The sequence below is a fragment of the Citrus clementina genome, unplaced genomic scaffold, assembly GCF_000493195.1.
Source record: "Citrus clementina cultivar Clemenules unplaced genomic scaffold, Citrus_clementina_v1.0 scaffold_1, whole genome shotgun sequence".
Classification (NCBI taxonomy): domain Eukaryota; kingdom Viridiplantae; phylum Streptophyta; class Magnoliopsida; order Sapindales; family Rutaceae; genus Citrus; species Citrus x clementina.
In genome coordinates, this window is record NW_006263303.1 from 12,750,369 (window position 1) to 12,764,008 (window position 13,640).

Below are 13,640 nucleotides of genomic sequence, written 5' to 3' on the forward strand. Positions count from 1 at the left end.
AAATCTTTCACTTCAGGTCAGAAAATACTTTTATTCAATTCTCGTTTACACTTATTCCCATGTAAGTTATGCTCGTGATGGGGCAATTGAAATTAAGGACCCAAAGAACGGTGTCACATTTAAAGTTAATGGTTAAAGATTAAAGCCATATCTAGAGTACCAACCACATGGAGAGCACACCAAAATAAATTTGAGTGACCCACCAGATTTGAATTGAGTTTTTTCTGTGATTTGATTTTTTTTTCTTTCTTTTATTATTCTTTTGCTAATTGAAATTATTTTTGCATAAGTGTGTTTGTTTAACCATTAAGTTTTCTCTTATCATTCTTAAACATGAGTGCCATAGCTAAACATTTCTCCTGGACATTTTTAGACCACTTCAATGTGTAAAATCTCATCTCAAAAGGCAGATTCGATTTTGTAAAACACATCATATTTGGGCTCTGCAACCACCAGAGTTAGTATCCTATGTTGAGGATTTAGAAAGCCAACTCAGAGACATTGAGGGAGGTGTCTACAACATCCAGTTGGAGCTTGAGGTAAATTCAATAAGAGGACGATTGCAATTTTCTTTATGTGTTTTAGTTTTTTTTATTTGTTGGTGTGCTTTAATTTGTTACCCCGGTAAAGTGGCGGATAACGGTACTCTATGACAATCAAGTCTATTACTTCAGTTTCCTATAATAACTGATATTCTGAGGTGAAGGTATGGACAGAAACGAGATTCTAGTCAAGCTTCACAATCGATTCCCTTTACTTCCTCGGAATGTCCTCCTTACAATCTATAAAGCTCGGTCCGAACGCATACGATTGCTTATGAGAAATAACATACCTGCTGACATCCGTTGGTTAATCGAGGTCAAAGTACGATTGGCAGGTGAGTTACCTCCAAACTTTATTGCATACATGCTTGGTTGTGATAAAAGAAATTATGCAAGAAAAAGATGAGCTTGAAAACTTTATGTTGCTTGTCATAAGTGTGCCAGAATGAGATATGATAAAAAAAACTATGTTCATTAGGAATGGTGTCTGATAACAGGGAAGATAAGATTCAATTCATTAGGGATGGCTTGAATAAGGAGTCATTGGCTCTTGAAATGCATCCCAGTGGATATGTACAAAGAGCGATTTTCCAGTTATGGTCATTATTCCAAAAAGAGCGTGCACGATATAGTCTCAGGAATCTGACTATAAACGACCCTGTTTACCAATTTATAAGAAAACTGGATGGGAAGCCTATCCTTGACCCATAGAGGGCGTTTAAGCCGTTTCTGGACGTAAAACTAGAGGAAGATGTGAGCCACAGTCGCAACTACCTGTAAATATACTTTTACTTCATTGTTGTTTTATTTCACTATTGTTTTATCATTTGCATTATTGTCTTTACTAATTTTATTTTATTTTTTTTCCTTTTTACTGTTTGCATTTTGACTATCGAGCCATGTGCTTTACGCGTTAATTGACATTGACATGCTACCTCATACACAACTGTGACCCATTGTCATCAAAATTCTTAAATATGATTTTTTATCAAGCACTCACAAATTATTTTTGATAAGTATCCCAATGGCAGCTACTCCCAATAGACAATTCAAGAACATTTGTGTGCTTTCTGGATTTAATTATGGCAAACATAAAGAGTTCGTTGAGGCAGCCATAGATCTTGGTCGAAGCGTAGCAGAGAGAAAATTACACTTGGTGTATAGAGGAGGTAACCGAGGGTTATCGAAATTGGTCTCAAAAGCTACTTTTGTCAGAGGAAGCCAAGGGTTAGGCATCATCCCAAGAGCCCTAAAATCTTTGGGCAGTTTCTCTGACTCACCGACTGGAGAAGAGTTAGTCGTCTCAGGTATGCAAAAAAGAATCAATGAAATGCTTAATCATTCTGATGCTTTTATTTTCCTACTAGGAGATCTTGCAACTCTAGAGGCACTAATCACATTAGCATCTTGGGCCCATTTGCACATTCACCAGAAACCCATCGGTTTGTTAAATGTCAATAATTTTTATGATGGCTTCACCGCATTTCTTAACCATGCAATAAAAAACTATTTCATTTTTTCTACAGCAAAAAAGCTTTTTATTTGTGCTCACATTGCTAATGAGCTACTTGATCTGTTACAACCTTATAGACCGGAGCCAGACCCCTGGACCTTTGTGTTGGAGCGTCAATAATGATGGTAATAGTAGCCGCAGTAAGAAGTACAAATTAGATTTAACTCTCCGCTTGTAAATATTTTCTTTTGTGTTGCACCACCCAGGTGATGTCTTCTAAACTTTACTTCTTTCCTTTAAAACATTGAGGACAATGTTTCGTTCAGGTTGGGGGGAGGGAATAGTTGACGATTGTGGAATCTTGGTTAAGTTTTTACTGATTTTTTTGTTGTAGAGACTAACCGTGGCTAACTTTTTGTGTTGAAGATGGCTGAATATGAAGTGTAGTGACTCTAGAAACGCATCTTCTTCATTTGAAAAAAAAACAAAAAAAAATATTTCAGTCATTTTCTTTTTCTTTATTAATTTCTCCACAACCATTTTTCTTCTTCTCTTTAATTTCTCCTTTATAAATATACACTTTCAAATTTTGAGTCGAAGATAGCTAAATATAGAGAGTAGTGCCTCTAGAAATGCATCTTCTTAGTTAAAAAAAAAAACCATTTTCTTTTTCTATCATTTTAAGTGTAACTTTTCTAATTAACTTTTCTGCATCATTTTTCACCTTTCTACATGCATATTTTCTTTTCATATTTAGAATAGGTTGGGGGGTAGACTGCCATTTAAAAAAAAATGTATTTTTTTTTTATATTGGATGACATGATAACTTTCAAATTTTAGTATTTGTATTATCTTTGGTCTTAAGTGATGTTATCCTATGTTTGCTATTTTATATGTTGATGTGGGAGACAAATATGAGTTACTTGAAGGAATGCACATGTCATAATAAATACCAAGTGAGTTTTTGAGCCTGTCAATTTTCTTGGAGAATAAACCCTTTTGCCCATTCTTCACATAGCTTAGCAGTTTATTATTTTATATATGATCTTTAGATTTCTTTTGAGTCAACCCTCTTAAAAAAAATTGTAAGATAAAAAAAATTGTAAGATAAAAAAAAAAGAAAAAAGAAAAAATGTGTGTTGCTACATCTTGAGGTCCATCTAACTAGTAGATATGGAAGATTATTTAGAGTCCTGAAAGACGATGGAAAGGCCATCTTTGACCCGTTTGAGCCTTTCTAGCCATCCCTTTTGTAAAAAAATCCATAATGAACGCTTTTGAAAAATAAAGAGGGAAATCTTTCTGGTTTAGTTCTGTGAACATTCATGAAATATCTATAAAGGAATTTCTTTGCAAAGGCTTGGATTTGAAAGGCTAATCGGAAAGTGAGGTTTAGAGGAAAAGCTTTTTGGGTGAGAGCTTTGAAGGGAAGTGATCGATACATGACTATGATTAGGATGGTTTTGATGGAAGAGATAAGAACATGGCTTTTTATAGATGGTCAGGCAAGGAAATCAGGGATAAGATTTTTATCACCTTTGATGTGTTGGACTGAGAGATCATACTTTGCAAACCACGTCTTTAAGTTAAGTAATTGCTTGTCAGGAAGCAATTTGTTCTTAAAGTCAAAGATCTTTGGAAAAGAACTGTTTGTCCATTCTGATAAGGAAATTGTGGCTGATGAGATGAAATTCAAATTTCTTAATTCCAACTGGCTTCACCATTGTTCCCAGCCTCACCATCTCTGAGGACGAATTATGGTACATGCGGTGTCTCATAGTCCTGTTTGCTACAAAACTTATTCTTCCTGTCCTACAAACCCTTAGGCATATCTCCACACCAGACCATGCACCCACACTTCTCTGGAAACTCCTTGAATGGTTTTCACCACTCACCTGGTGGCGTAAGCAACTATAGAATTTATCTAACATTCATAAGTTAGATAGAATTCCAGATCAAGACGCAGATATGTTTACTTCGGTATTCATAGTTCACAGGCCATATTTCCCACATCTTGAAACAAAAGACTACTGGACACAAGACATGGCGTATGAATGGAAAACATTTCCTCATCATTTCCCTCTTGACCATGATCCTACAATCATCTCCACTCTTAAAGCCTATTTGTTAGAACTCAATAATGTCCAACCTGTCCCAATAAACATTCATCATACATCCATTGGTCCTTCCCACACTCTTGAAATTATACCAAGCACCCAGATATGTACTCGAGGATCCAACTCCAGTCCTCATGGAATTCTTGTTCGTGAACAATGACCTAACTACACCAATGTTCTCTTCCAAGACGCCCAAGACCCTTAGGAAGACTTTCAATCTTTATTGCCAACACAAGAGACTCAGTACACTGTCATTGAACCAGGTTCCTCATCCACTCCAACTCCAGCACAAAAATAACTAATCCCAGAATTAGATGAAGCCTATCTCATCTACAAAGAGATCCAAAAAGCAAAAGACGATTATAAAAATGACACCGGTGACGTGTCTCCATCCAGATTTCCCTCAACTCCATAATAGCCTCACATGGCTACAGAGTCATTCGGGAATCTCGGCTTTTCCTACTTTCAATAAATGACAGGGGTCCTGTCCTGTCTAAAGTGTGTTTCAGCTTTTATGCTTTATTTATTTTCTTTTGTCGTTTACTTTAAAGAAAGATAAGGGTCCTGTCTTATCTTAGTTTTCTAGCTCTATTTAAGAGCTCTTCCGTCTTTGTAAAATTCAGATTGCCATTAATAATATTTCTAAGTTTTCATAAAACCTCTATGGCTTACTAAGTTTCCCTTCTTCTTTTAGGTAACGAAGAAAATACTTGAGATATTAAACTAAGAGCGTTCATCTCTATTTTATACTAAGTAAACTATACACTTGCCTTTTCTTAAAAGATCCTGTGTATCAGAAAAGTCCTTATTTATGTATAAAACCGATTTAAAATACATCCAGTCTTCACGACTTGATCAATGCGCTCTTCAAGCCTCTCAAAATGAACAATATGTCACCATGGATATACCAACAGATTTCGTATCCAACTGGAAACGAGAAGGGTATACACACCTCCATTTAGGTGGTGTCGGGCTTATCCTCACCTTACATGGCAGAAAAGGCTTACCTATCACAGCCAGAATTGCTCTCCTTGACAGAATTCAAACAGTATCAACATGATGTTATTGGCACAGTTTTAACCACTCTCCATGCTGGGAGTGTCTTGTTAACATTCTACCCCAATTTAAATATGTCTTTAGAAGATCCAAACCTTCCAACAACACTGAAAGTCCAAATCCAACTTCAAGGAGCAGAACAAATATCCACTTCCAAAATAGCCACACTCTATCACTAAATAGTGTATCGATTGCAAAATCATGCGCTAGATCTCCCCACTGCACAAACAACCAGTGATGCACTAATGATCCTTGCAGACACGTATACAATTCCAACCATTATCCAAATTCCCAAACAAATTCAAAAGCAAGAGTTACTTCAACTCATGCCTTTGGAATGGCTTACTAATTATGAGCAATTCCATCAAAATTCAGAACCTGTCCAAACGTCCCAAGCCATCTTCGAAAGAAGATCAGACGGACAAGTCAAGATGTCTTTTCAGACTCCTGACAACCCAAGCCAAAATCCCCCACGGCTCTCCTATACTGCTATGATTACTGCAGTCTCTACTGGACAAGAGTCCAATCTTCCAATCTATGGATTTTCCTCAGAAGGGTATCCAGTATGTGCTGACAAAGTCAACAGACACTTCTTATGGGATGTTCTAGAAGCCCATATATGTAATCTAGATTGTCCCTGCTTGGATGATACAGATGATGATGAAGACTTTGAAGTCATGAGATGAAGGCGGAGAATAAAGAAAAAGCCTTCTATTCCTAAAACTCTGTGTCGGCCCTATTTCTCAGGACCTCCAGATGATCCAGAATCAGATCAACCTTTACCCATCTATAATAAAGCACTCAGGCAGATAAAAAAAGAATCCTCATTTAAGTCTGTCCCTGTCCAACCACAAATCAAGTCATGCTTAATGTTCTCATCTTCTAGCCAATTATACCAAGAAACCTTCCCTTCACTCGAACGACACATAGACCCCCAAAGTAAAGTTGTTTCTCAACCTTATGTCCAATCCCCAATCACATCCTCTAGTGCACCAGAAGCACCAAAGCAATATGAAGCAATGCTAAACTGGCAAACCCAAAATGCCAGTGCTAAGAACCAAGCTCTCCACCATCTTGGAAAAAGGATTGACAAAGTGGCATCACAGGTGTCACAAACAGAAACAAAGGTGGATACCATTACTGCCCGGCTTGAACAAATTTATTCGAATATGCAGAACAAAATCTCTAAATTGGATATCGATCTCAAAATGATGATAAACAATCGTATTTGGGGTCCAGAATTCAATAAGAAAGAAGCAGAGATTAGAAAGCTAAAGGCAGAATTGATACTGACAAGGCACAATCTTCTAAATTTCTTTATTCCATATTTTACCGCAAGAATTTCCTTGTAAATGACATGGTAATTCTTTTCTGAATCTTTGAACTGTCCACTTGCATGAGCGCAATAGGACTCTGAGTCACCTATCTTTTCTAGAAGGATGGCACTCCAAAAGTTATCACTGGCATCTGTCTAGAGGATGCGTTGGCCCGTTGGAATTCTGAGTGGAAGAGGTGACTGGGCTATCTTTTTTAGGTGCTTGACTGCTTTTGTTTAAGCTTGACCCCATGGTGGAGTATGCTTTTTAAGCATGTAGGATAGCTGGCTGGTGTGGACCGCAACTTTAGGAATAAAGTCTCTGACATAATTAACAATTTCAAGGAATTGTTGAATTTGCTTTTTGTTGAGATCGATGTCTGGAAACTTTAATAATTCTGCTACAATGTGTGGTCCTTGATGGTAGTGGCCATCTTTTAAGACCATGCTAAGAAATTCAATAGATTCCTTTCCGGTGTTGCTTTTCTTTTCCAAAAGCATGAAGTCATGTGTCTGCACAATTTCCAGGAAATATGAAAGGAGTTGTTGATGTGTCTGGTGGTTGTGAGAAAACAACAGGATATCATCAATGTAGATCAAAGCATGATGGAGAATTGGAGAGAAGATCTTAACCATTGCTTTTTGAAGTAATGAGGGAGCAAATTTAAGACCGAAAGGTAAGACTGTCCACTGATAATGGGCATCAGGGATGCAGAAGGCTGTTTTGGGACGGTCTTCTGGAGAAATGCCAAGTTGCCAAAAACCAACTTTGAGATCAAACTTTGAAAATAATAATACTTGAGAGAACTAAACCATGATACCACCTCTAGAAAAGATCATTTGGCTCTGATACCACTGGGTGAAACAGGTACGTGGCGTTGTTATACCTGAACTATGATAGTGCTAGACTATCCTTTGGACCAGTAGTCTGCAAGTTCTGGTTTCCAACCGATATACCTATAATCCTTGAGATATAAAACCTAAAAAGCAAAACCATTGATCACGATACCACCCGAAAATAGGTCACCTCTGACCTTTAAAGAGGGTGAACATTGTGAGAAAATAGTTTTATTTTAAATCAGTTTTATACATAAATCAGGACTTTTTTGATACACAGGATCCTTTAAGAAAAGGCAAGTGTAGAGCATACTCAGTATAAAATAGAGATGAATGCTCTTAGTTTAATATCTCAAGTATTTTCTTCGTTACCTAGAAGAAGAAGGGAAACTTAGTAAGCCATAGAGGTTTTATGAAAACTTAGAAATATTATTGATGGTAATCTGAATTTTACAAAGACGGAAGAGCTCTTAAATAGAGTTAGAAAACAAAGATAAGACAGAACCCTTATCTTTCTTTAAAGTAAACAACAAAAGAAAATAAATAAAGCATAAAAGCTGAAACACACTTTAGACAGGACAGGGCCCCTGTCATTTATTGAAAGCAGGAAAAGCTGATATTCCCGAATGACTCTGTAGCCATGTGAGGCTATTATGGAGTTGAGGGAAATCTTGATGGAGACACGTCACCGGTGTCATTTTTATAATCGTTTTTGGTTTTTGGATCTCTTGGTAGATGAGATAGTCTTCATCTAACTCTGGGATTGGTGGTTTTTGTGCTGGAGTTAGAGTGGATGAGGAACCTAGTTCAGTGACAGTGTACTGAGTCTCTTATGTTGGCAATAAAGATTGAAAGTCTTCCCAAGGGTCTTAGGCGTCTTGGAAGAGAACATTGGTGTAGTCAGGTCGTTGTTCACGAACAAGAATTCCATGAGGACTGGAGCTGGATCCTGGAGTACATATTTGGGTGCTTGGTATAATTTCAAGAGTGTGAGAAGGACCAATGGATGTATGATGAATGTTTGTTGGGACAGGTTGGACATTGTTGAGTTCTAACAAATAGGCTTTGAGCGTGGAGATGATTGTAGTATCATGGTCAAGAGGGAAAGGATGAGGGAATGTTTTCCATTCATACGCCATGTCTTGTGTCCAGTAGTCTTTTGTTTCAGGATGTTGGAAATATGGCATGTGAACTACGAATACCGAAGTAAACATATATGCTTCTTGATTTGGAATTCTATCTAACTGATGAAAGTTAGATAAATTCTGTAGTTGCTTATGCCACCAAGTGAGTGGTGAAAACCATTCAAGGAGTGTCCAGAGAAGTATGGGTGCATGGTCTGGTGTGGAGATATGCCTAAGGGTTGGTAGGATAGGAAGAATAAGTTTTGTAGTAAACAGGACTGTGAGACACCACATGTACCATAACTCGTCCTCAGAGATAGTGAGGCTGGGAATAATGGTGAAGCCAGTGAGGAACAGGTGTTCTAAACATAAAGAGGGAAATCTTTCTAGTTTGGTTCTGTGAACATTCATGAAATACCTATAAAGGAATTTCTTTGCAAAGGCTTGGATTTGAAAGGCTGATCGGAAAGTGAGGTTTAGAGGAAAAGCTTTTTGGGTGAGAGCTTTGAAGGGAAGTGATCGATACATGGCTATGATTGGGATAGTTTTGATGGAAGAGATAAGAACAGGGCTTTTTATAGATGGTTGGGTGAGGAAATCATGGATAAGATTTTTATCACCTTTGATGTGTTGGACTGAGAAATCAAACTTTGCAAACCACGCCTTTAAGTTAAGTAATTGCTTGTCAGGAAGCAATTTGTTCTTGAAGCCAAAGATCTTTGTCTGGTAACTCTGAACCAACAATCTTTTGCCAATTGATACAGTTGGGAAAAAACTGGACACCAATGGGTTTTTTGGTAATGAGAGAAGTTTCAAAAATTTTTCCATTGGCGGCTCTGAAGTATTTAATATGGTTTTCCCAATAATCCGGAGAAAGGATTCGAGGATTGAGCATACTGCGCTTTGCGCCAGTATCAAGGAAACTAATGACTGAGACAGGTTTATGGAATTTGGAAGGGATGACTGAAATTTTTACTGAAGGACCAGTAAGTTTGGGATGAATGTGGTTAATTTCTTGAATAGTGGAGATCACAGAAATTTCATCCGTTTCTAAATCTGTTGATTCAACAAGAATGAAGGCTGTATGATCATCTTTCTCTGACTGTACTGAGAAGATGGATTCAACGTCTTCATGGTCAGAAAGTATGAAAGATTGATGTAGGTGCTGAATGAGACGAACAGACTTGGCTGACTTATTTGGGCAATTGGGGGCAAAATGTTCGCGCTTTTTGCAAATAAAACAGCGGTTGTATTTCTTCTTTCTGAAATGGGAAGGATCCTTTTTTCGGAAGTATCTATAAGGCTTCTTTGGTTTTTTGGAAGAGGATTTATGGAAATGTTTCTGGAAGTGCTTCTTTTTCTTGGTTGGACAAGTGCACTTTTTGTCATCTTTGCACTGGATTTTGAGGTAAGGTTTTTTACAGGCTGCGGCAAAGGGTTCTTTGTGTTCAATAAGGTCTTTGAAGAAATCTTTTTACTCACAAATCTTATCAAGGCATAGCATGGTTAATTGAAAGATTTTTCCAAGGGAAACATTTTCCATGTCGAGATTAAAGGCTGTCAATTGTCTTTGAAGCTCTGGCTGAAGCTCTGGTGGTAAAGATGCAGCAAAGACATGCTTCAAAGATGGATCATTGAATCCATTCAGTTTGTAATAAAGCATGCTCATCCTTTTGTAATGCATTTCCAGGTGATGTCGTTTGAGAGAACAACATTTCATCTGGTAATATTCTTTTCTAGATGCTTCAATTGATGTTGCGGGTTCTCCAATAAACTGTTCATAAATAACTGCAAGAGCAATAGGAATGGTGGTTTGAATCAATTGGAGTTGTCTGTATTCGCCTAGACTTTCAAACCAATCTCTTAGAAATCTAGTAAATCTGGAACAAAATTCTCGGAGAACATTTTGAGATTGTGCATGAGGCCTTGTCATCTGCAAATCAATCCATGCAACAAAGTCTTGATGTCGAGCCTGCCATTTGTGACGAGGGATGTCATCAAATGTAAACCATGGTCAAGAAGATGGTTTGGAAGAATTTTCAGAAACCGGAAGAACTGGTGGAACCGGTTCTGTTTGTGAGCCTTGGTCATCATTATTATCATCAGAAGATTCATCAACAACAGGAGTGGATGTACTAGGATCTTATGCTTTTGTGGCCATTAGAAGACCAAAAATATTTGCATATTGAGGCTCTGAGTCTGAAGAAGATTGTTCAGATGAGCTAAAAGTATCTGTGGAGGGAGAACTTGCTTCTGAAGATGAATATGAATCAATGGTGTGAGAATCAATCTGCTGATAATGGTATTGGTAAGCTAGAGCTTTGTCTTTCTTTGGAGGTTCAGGAGTTACTTTAGGAGAGTCTTCTGGAACTTGAAGATCTTCCTTGGGTGGAGGTTTTGAGATTTTGACTTTTGATTTGGATCTTTTTGGTGAGGTAGGCTTTGGTGGTGGAACTGAAGGAATATTTGGATTAGTGGAATGGAGATGGGAAAGACCAAAGAATTGACCGTAAGTTGACTGTTTAGAAGGAGTGTAAAAAGGTTGATAGGATGTGAATAGTAGTGCATGGATAGGTATGGATTGGGTTTTAGTGAAAAGGGAAAGTTGTGCCTTGTTAGCTTTAATTCTGGCCAATTCTGCCTTTAGCTTTCTAATCTCTGCTTCTTTCTTATTGAATTCTGGACCCCAAATGCGATTGTTTATCATCGTTCTGAGATCAATATCCAATTTAGAGATTCTGTTCTACAAATTTGAATAAATTTGTTCAAGCCGGGCAGTAATGGTATCCACCTTTGTTTCTGTTTGTGACACCTGTGATGCCACTTTGTCAATCCTTTTTCCAAGATGGTGGAGAGCTTAGTTCTAAGCACTGACATTTTGGGTTTGCCAGTTCAGCACTGCTTCATATTGCTTTGGTGCTTCTGGTGTGCTAGAGGATGTGATTGGGGATTGGACATAAGGTTGAGAAACAACTTTGGTTTGGGGGTTTGTGTGTCGTTCGAGTGGAGGGAAGGTTTCTTGGTATGATTGGCTAGAAGATGAGAACATTAAGCATGACTTGATTTATGGTTGGACAGGGACAAGCTTAAATGAGGATTCTTTTTTTATCTGCCTGAGTGCTTTATTGTAGATGGGTAAAGGTTGATCTGATTCTGGATCATCCGGAGGTCCTGAGAAATAGGGCCGACACGGAGTTTTAGGAATAGAAGGCTTTTTCTTTCTTCTCCGCCTTCGGCTCATGACTTCAAAGTCTTCATCATCATCTGTATCATCCAAGCAGGGACAATCTGGATTACAGATATGGGCTTCTGGAACATCCCATAAGAAGTGTCCGTTGACTTTGTTAGGATATACTGGATACCCTTCTGAGGAAAATCCATAGATTGGAAGATTGGACTCTTGTCCAATAGAGACTGCAGTAATCATTGCAGTATAGGAGAGCCGTGGGGGATTTTGGCTTGGGTTGTCAGGAGTCTGAAAAGACATCTTGACTTGTCCGTCTGATCTTCTTTCGAAGATGGCTTGGGACGTCTGGATAGGTTCTGAATTTTGATGGAATTCTCATAATTAGTAAGCCATTCCAAAGGTATGAGTTGAAGTAACTCTTGCTTTTGAATTTGTTTGGGAATTTGGATAATGGTTGGAATTGTATCTGTGTCTGCAAGGATCATTAGTGCATCACTGGTTGTTTGTGCAGTTGGGAGATCTAGCGCATGATTTTACAATCGATACACTATTTGGTGATGGAGTGTGGCTATTTTGGAAGTGGATATTTGTTCTGCTCTTTGAAGTTGGATTTGGACTTTCAGTGTTGTTGGAAGGTTTGGATCTTCTAAAGACATATTGAAATCGGGGTAGAATGTTAACAAGACACTCCCAACATGGAGAGTGGTTAAAACTGTGCCAATAACATGTTGATATTGTTTGAATCTTGTGTCAAGGAGGGCAATTTTGGCTGTGACGGGTAAGCCTTTTCTGCCATGTAAGGTGAGGATAAGCCTGACACCACCTAAATGGAGGTGTGCATACCCTTCTCATTTCCAGTTGGATACGAGATCTGTTGGTATATCCATGGTGACATATTGTTCACTTTCAAAGGCTTGAAGAGTGCATTGATCAAATCGTGAAGACTGGATGTATTCTTTAGGAAGAGGTCTTTTTGTGGAAATCAATGTTCTGATGCTTCGAGTGAAGGAAGTTTTTTGTTTGTAAAGATGGTAAGGACTCATAACTGGGAACTGGGATTCATTAATCTGAGCAGATTCAGGAATATACGAGTATTCCACAAGATTTTTTATTTTTGAGGCTACGTGTTTTTGACAAGAACTAGGTAAAGAAAGAGTAGAAGAGAGAGAAATAGGAGAGGATTTTGATGAAGCTATTTCGGTTGAAGAGGAAGAAGATGCCATTTTTGATAGAGTTTCTTCCAGGTTTTGAATAATAATACTTGAGAGAATAAACCATGATACCACCTCTAGAAAAGGTAATTGGGCCGGTAGTCCTTGATACTAGCGCGCAGTATGCTCAATCCTCGAATCCTTCCTCCGGATTATTGGGAAAACCGTATTGAATACTTCAGAGCCGCCAACGGAAAATTTTTTTAAACTTCTCTCATTACCAAAAAACCCATTGGTATCCAGTTTTTTCCCAACTGTATCATTTTGCAAAAGATTGTTGGTTCAGAGTTACCAGACAAAGATCTTCTCCTAGGATTTGATATCCTTCAACTGGTAAAAAATCTCTTCATTACACCAACAGGCATTAAATTCAAACAAATTTTTATGTCCTATACAGATGTTCTCCGTCTGTATACATTATCATATACAACTCCTCCTTATACCTCCATTTCCCAAAAGTTCCTTGAACTTTGTCTTGAAAATCACTCTCAATTTACGCATCCCTCACCACTTTGGAAAAATGAACAGTTTTTCATCCATCTTCCTTTCAAGCTTCATGAAGATATCAATCCCACAAAAGCTACACATCCAGGGATGCCCCCATCTGATCTCTCTCTCGCCAAGCAAGAATGCACTCAATTGCTTCGGCAAGGTCTCATAGAACCTACTACTTCAGATTGGGCTTGCCAAGCCTTCTATGTTGAAAAACAATCTGAATTAGTTCGTGGTAAAAAGAGATTAGTCATTGATTACCAGCCACTTAATGCTTTCCTTAAAGATGATAAATTTCCTCTTCCA